This window comes from Homalodisca vitripennis, chromosome 4, assembly GCF_021130785.1.
Source record: "Homalodisca vitripennis isolate AUS2020 chromosome 4, UT_GWSS_2.1, whole genome shotgun sequence".
NCBI lineage: Eukaryota > Metazoa > Arthropoda > Insecta > Hemiptera > Cicadellidae > Homalodisca > Homalodisca vitripennis.
Window position 1 is genome coordinate 59,901,970 of NC_060210.1, and position 7,978 is coordinate 59,909,947.

Here is a 7,978-nt window from a genome sequence, read left to right on the forward strand (position 1 = left end):
TAAAGCAGCGTCCCCGATTTATGATATGACTAATGCTTAAAAAAGCTGTAAAAATGTATATAAAAACGTTATGAACAACCGGATGTGTTATCTTAAAAAAATATTGTTGACAATTTTCGTATACATAATTAGTTGAAATAGGCAATTTATTTATAAACCATTAATTATCCTTGAGGTTCTTTGTAACTAACTTTATATCTAGATAGCATTAAATTTTTGGAATACAATGCAGGATTGCCGTTATTTAGAACAACCAAAGTTCCAAAATTACACCAAATACAAGAATATAAAGAATGTTACACATTTATGAAGTTTCCGGAATATCCCAAATTTGAAGAAATTCAAAATATCTTGTAAAAGAAACACTGAATACATAGATATTGAAAAGGTAGCTAAAACGGCAATTTCTGGTTACTTTCGACTTAAATTAGTGAAAAAAATATTTTGCGTATAATATTCATCATAATTAATTGTGTTGGGGGTTGAGGTCGCGTGATGAGGGGGGGAGGGAAGAGAACCAGACTGCCATAATGACTCCCCCTTCACCCCCTCACACTTCTCACCATGGCTCACTCGGGGCTACAATGCAATTAAAACTTAACCAGGGATAATTTTGGGCTTTAAACTGACGTCATTATCGACCCCCCTCCCACCAGTGAAGTACATAACTAGTTAACCACGTGACCTCTTACTCTGATGCGACAAACTTACTGTTAAATATAGTTCGCTTGTCTCATGTCCGTTTGAGCGCATTGAAGCAATTTAAATATTTTTAAAGAATAAGTGGATCTCAGAAAATAATCATCGTACTTCAGTTAAGTATAGATACTTCAACCACATTGTTCTAGTTTGATGATGGAAATTCCATTATTTTCAAACATTCCTTTTACCTGTCTGTTAAGCGCAATAATTATAATCAATTTGTAACTGATTTTCGCGCGGAGACGTGATATTTTAATAACAGCCCAAGGAAACGGACGACAGTGCATAATATGCAATATTAAATAAATATAATGTGTATATATTACTAACGTATTCACGTTTTTGGCAATTAGATAAAATATTCTAATCAGTACAGTATCAAAAACTATTTAATTACGTGATTTACCCTACTATAATTCAATAACGTTATTAATGCAATATTTAGTTATATTTTTGACGTTTTAAAGTATAAATCTAATACAAGTACAGTAAATACTATATAGAACAACAAACATAAAAGACATACATAATGACACACAAATAATAAATAAAAAAAGGACAATAAATTTGTTTAGCCAGCTGTGATGTTACTATTTTGTACCCTATTATTAATACTCTAAAAGCTTTGGTAAGAATTATAAGTTTATTTTGCAGACTCGGTGTTTTTTTTATAATTAGTTATATCACTTTTAATTCGGTCTCTGTGAAACATTGACATATTTAATGTTTATATTTAAAATATTTTCCAGTACTTCATGTAAAATCTCTTTCCCGTAACCTTAGGGCTAAAAATATATGTTAACCCTTTAACACTACACTGCCTTGGTGGGGTATATACTACTTTATTTCGAGTTTTAGTAGTAAAGTTGGAGCCAAACTGACATCTCATCGTCATCAATCAATGTTATATCAGAAGCCTTTAAACGACGTGTGGCACTGCTTTATCCCCACATGTACTGAGGTCGAGTACTGCTCTTAATGAAAAGAAACTGGTTTTTGTGTAAAAAGTGTACTTTCATTTCTAAAATAGTAAATAGGTGCCATCATTGATCCCACTAAGACAGCTAAAATATAAAATTGTATCAAAGCAGTAAAGGGGGAATTTAAAAAAAAAAAAAAAAAAAAAAAAAAAAAAAAAAAAAGAAAAAAAAAAAAAAAAACTTTTAGGTATAGCGTCTAATGTAGGTAATATCATAAGCAAACAAATGCATCATTCAAGTGAACACTTAAGAAAAAACAAAAAAATGAATCTTGGATATACTACATTCGTCAATGATCAAAGGTTTAATGAATACCGCACAATCAATATTCAGTCTATTTCAAGTGCCTCAGGGAGGGTGTGGGCTGTGCGGACCCCCCGAGTTTATCCAATTATAACTAAAGCAAATATTACGTTTTCCAATGTAATTGGTAGGGATTAGTACAGGAGTGGTTGCTTTCATTGGGGAACTGTCGTCAAGAGAAATCGTGACTCAGGCCTTTGATCTGGTCGTTGTGAAGTGCTTTTCGTGATATAGCACACCATACTGTCATATAGTGACGTTATTTCGTCCCAAATATACACAAAGTTCTTGAACAACTGTAATTTTTGATGTGACTTGAGTGCCTACGTTTTACCTCTACAATTTCCATGAAAGATGGTGTCAATGTCCTCGTACCTCCACTGTTTACGTGATAGGTAGGGTCAATGCCCTCGTACCTCCACTGTTTCCGTGATAATTGGTGTCAATGCCCTCGTACCTCCACTGTTTCCGTGATAGTTGGTGTCAATGCCCTCGTACCTCCACTGTTTCCGTGATAGGTGGTGTCAATGCCCTCGTACCTCCACTGTTTCCGTGATAGATGGTATCAATGCCTTCGTACCTCCACTGTTTCCGTAATAGATGGTATCAATGCCCACGTACCTCCACTGTTTCCGTGATAGGTGGGGTCAATATCCTCGTACCTCCACTGTTTCCGTGATAAGTGGGGTCAATGTTCTCGTACCGCCACTGTTTCCGTGATAGATGGTTTCAATGCCCTCGTACTCCACTGTTTCCGTGATAGATCGTTCCAATGCTCCCTTATTACATTTCTTACTATTAAGACGCCGAAACGCTTTAGATCTGTCATTCTCTTTTTACGTGTTTGAGTGCAGATTTCAACAATGTATGTCTCTTATAATTTTGTTAATGATATTTTGTTCCTTATACCCAATTACGCATTATTGTATAGTAATTTGTTTATGATTAGTGCTGGGAATAAAAGATTTAAAATTTAAAAACATTTAGATTTACTATACTAATAATATACTTTTATATTTTTTCCAAAATAACACGTCAAATGGAAAAGAAGAGCCAAATACTAACATACGTGTGTAACCTACAAATAAAACTTGTATTGACCAAATGGGACAAGAATTCACAAACAGGTACAGAGTAAACTCATGGACAGTTCCACTCCCACATGTGGATTGGGTTGATAAGGTGGCACTCAAATTTCTGTTTTATGCCTGGTATTATTTTCATTTTACATAAATAATGTGACAAGTACCTCAAATTTGTTGATTGTGGTTATGAAACTACATTGTTTAATTATTTTAAAATCTAATGTCATCAGTAATTGTTGCAAATACTAATATAATACGGTAAAATTAAATGTATTACATCAAAGTATTTAAAATGTAATATTTAAATTAGTTTTGAAAATTAAACGCCTTAAAGTTATTTTAACTGAGGAATGGTGCACTCCTCAAATCCTAGATACCTCACTTGGCGAACGCCCTTGAAATCCTCTCTGTACACTCCTCTGCAGTAGTACGGCGACACGATTTATATGATAGGAGTAACTATTATGATATTGTACAACTTTATTTATCCATCAAAACGCACAAGAATATTGAAAAATACTATGTTTGATAAACACTATCAAGAGAGGCTGGATTTGAAATTTGGACAGTAGATAAGATAAAAAAAAAAAACAGATGAGAAACAGTTCACTATCGCGTTTTATTATTTTTTCCATTCAATTCATTCTTTTGATCACATCAATTTTTACCAGTCCTATTCCTGATAAACTTTTTGTTTTGTACTATAATGCATAAATCCTGGCATATTCTGTTTCCGAAGTTTGAATTACCGCCATCTTGAACCCTTTTGAAAAGGTAAAAGAATAAAAGTTGTCAATAATTACATAATATATTTAAAATATGTATTGTTTTAAATCTGTGTTGGAAATTACTCCGGTAGTTACCGTTTTCAAAATTTTTCCGGCAATGTTGTGTACTACTTAAAACTTTGTATGCCCACTATCCGGAAATCTTTATATACATTTTCTTCTCCTTGTTTTTATTCATTTATTTTACTTATTTTTATACAGTGTTATTAAGTGTATTTGAAACGGTTATAGCAAAACTAAATATTGTACAGGTTTTAATTGTAGCTATCTTTTTCTGTAGACATCTCAAAAACTCTAAAACACTGTTTTTTGCTCTAACGCGTTTAGAACATCTCTTTTCCAAACGTTGAATGGCAACCATCTTAAAACATTATGAGACACTGAAAAAGTAAATTAATAAAAGTTGTTATAAATCTCTAATATATTTAAAACATATATTGTTTTGGATATACGTTGAGAATCAGTTGAGTTCAAATTTTGCTCGACTGCGAATGGCCACCATCTTGAAATATTTTATTCGTTAAGATTGGCTAGCGAACTCGTATAAGCTATATACAGTTACTGTCTATTTACCAAATTTGGTATGAATCTCTGAAAAACTATGATATTTAGGGAGTAAAAATTCAGATGTTTGAAAATTTAAAAACAAATATCAATTTTGTTCTATGATATAAAATACCCTTGATGTATTTTTCCCTAAATGTTAAGGACCGCAATCCTGAAATGTTTTATTCTCTCTAAGATTTGATATCAAACTCACCTAAGTTTTTTTGCAAGTATATAATATAATATATATATATATATATATATATATATATATATATATATATAATATATAATATATATTTTGTTTGTTTATTTTATTTCTTCGGTTTATTTTCATTTTTTTGAAGAATGTTAAAAATGTTTTACCGCCTCCAATTTGAGAGCGCCTGCTCATATGTATCTACAATCTCTTCTTTTATATATATATATATATATATATATATATATATATATATATATATATATATATAATGGTTGATGGAGATTGCCGTGTGACAGAGGGCATTGTCACGATAAATCATCCAACGGTCTAATATGTCCAATCTGACGTAAATAACATTCTTCGTATTTTAATTCTGGGGGTTATAATTGATGAAAATGCAAACAATCTTCCGGACATTCCGCTATGAGGGCAAAAGGCAGACTTCTTCGAAATCTATCAAGAAGTTTCTTTGAAATATATATGACTGGATTTGAATTTTATTTTCAGCTCCAGATCCTTCTGCATGTCAAATTTTAAGTTTCTACCACTCCTCGTACGGTTTATTTTCATTTTTGTTGAAGAATGTTAAAAATGTTTTACCGCCTCCAATTTGAGAGCGCCTGCACATATGTATCTACAATCTCTTCTTTATGCTACACATTTATTGCAGTACAAAGTTGAAGGCGTTATTTAAGTGTAAACTTTAATTAGCGACATTCCCTTCTCTTACAGTCGTAATCAACATAATTATTAGAACAATTTTATCTTTATATTACCGTCTGGATCCGTATTTACATATTTACACGGTGTATGCTTATGGTCTCTCTTTCATTCACAAGAAATGGTAATTCACATGTATGTATAATACAATAACTTATACGCACAATAAATTATGATAACTTAATATATTTACGTCATCGTAACATTGTTATATTACTCATATATTCTTAGAAACGCTAATATTAACAGTTCTTAGTATATGTTGGATATATTCAACCCAATTACACAATATACAATAAAATAATTATGTTTGAGAAGTACAACCTTAAGATTATCATATTTTGAGAATCTATTTAGATGAGCAGCTCTGTATCAATCTAAGCGCAGAGGCGAGACAGTGGTGTGCACGCATTGATTGGGGGCGGCGCGGCGTGTGGTCCCAGCACCGCCTACACCCTCCACCATCGTGCATTGTGCGATAGTAAAGTCCAGAAATATATAGGACGAGTCTCCATTTTAGAGTTGTTTGGGGATTGTTTTTGTTTTCATTAGTGGATCCCGTATTCTCATTGAGTTAAATTAAACAGTCCCATTCGGCGACGTTGTTTGTTACTCTTTGTTTTAACGAGTATGTTATATTCGACTTTCGTCGAAACGTTTAAAACAAATGTACACAGTTATTTTTGCACTGTACCTTTCGGATCTCTGAGAAAAAATATTTAGTGATTGTACTGAACACTTGTTATTTGCGTAGTTTCAAATCCGATTGATCTATTGAAAGAGGGAGTACATGATATAAAATAAGACATCTTTACTTTTTTTACTTTTATAATAGAGTTCGGGCGTTTCGTCATTAGTATTTAACGTTATTTTAACTACCACATTAGAAAAAAATCTTACTAAAGTTTACGCCATACATTCTGGGTGATAATATTGATTTACATTTAACTAGCACTTTCGCGTGGCTTCGCACGTAACTTACTGATGAATAATGTAAAGTAAAACGCTTTGGAGATAAAGTAATGTCAACTCAAAAATATTTTATAAATAGACTCCCAACCAAATATTAAATATAATTTCTCTGCATCATATTTAATTAATTAATAGCCCGCAAGACTTTTAATGTATTTTTACGCATTGATTTTATCACCTTGAAAGTTGTTCCCCTATTTCAACTATACAGCGGTTCCCACTCTCCATGGCATTGCTGGAAGGCTTCAACTGGTAGGTCCTCGGTTACGCTATGTTGCATGTTTTCAATAGTACCAAGATTATGCCCTTTCAAATATTCATTTATCTTAAGAAACAGAATGAAGTCACAGGACTGATGTCAGGTAAGTAAGTGTCAGGGATGGGGAATCACAGGAATACCTTTATAGGTAAAAAATGGTTGATGGAGATTGCCGTGTGACAGAGGGCATTGTCACGATAAATCATCCAACGGTCTGATATGTCCAATCTGACGTAAATTACATTCTTCATAAGCCTTTCAAGGACTTGTTTATAAAATACTTTATTAACAGGTTGTTTTGGAGGCACAAACCCTCTGTGAAAAATCCCTCTGTTATATATAAAAAATAAGTATGGTCTTGATTTTTTATTTACTTATTGGAGATTTTCTTGGTCGTGGTGATTGTGGAGTGGGCCACTCTTCACTTTTCGTTTTGTCTCGGGATCATACTCATAAGGTCATGATTCGTGACCAGTGATTACGTTACTGAAGACGTGGTTTATTGTCAATACTGTCAAGAAGATCATGCCGCACATTCTTGCAAATCTTGACCGAATCCTATGTAAGAATCTGATGCAAAGTGAAACGATTCAAACTAAACTCTATACTCATTGAGTCGACGGTCAGACCTCACCAGAGTCCTCACTCGTTTGATGATCTCATCAATTTTCGATGTTGAAGGCCTCCCAGAATGACCTTCATTTTAAACTAACTCTCGGCTCTCTAAAACTGCCTTATAGCACCGAAAAACTTGTACTCTTGATAATGGATGTGCCCCATAAACTTTTACCATAATTGTTCCATAATGTCGAAGAAAACCAATTTTTAATATCTTACACGTGTATCTAATATCTTAAATAGTCAATTTCGTTCACTATTAAAAAAAAATATATATATAAGGGTCACATGTATATTGCCTCCCATTTATATTACCGCTACTGAAACAGTGCCCCGTCCCAGTGTTTGGTACCACCCAATGTGTTTAACTTGGCGTTTACAGGTGTATGAATGGTGGTTGCACGATACGTACTGCAATGTCCCGCTGTGTCTGCCAGTTAATGTGAGCCCACGGTGTTCTTGCACGATGTGTTGTACTTGGAGTTTACAGGTGTATGAATGGTGGTTGCACTATACGTACTGCAATGTCCCGCTGTGTCTGCCAGTTAATGTGAGCCCACGGTGTTCTTGCACGATGTGTTGTACTTGGCGTTCACAGGTGTATAAATGGTGGTTGCACTATACGTACTGCAATGTCCCGCTGTGTCTGCCAGTTAATGTGAGCCCACGGTGTTCTTGCACGATGTGTTGTACTTGGAGTTTACAGGTGTATGAATGGTGGTTGCACTATACGTACTGCAATGTCCCGCTGTGTCTGCCAGTTAATGTGAGCCCACGGTGTTCTTGCACGATGTGTTGTACTT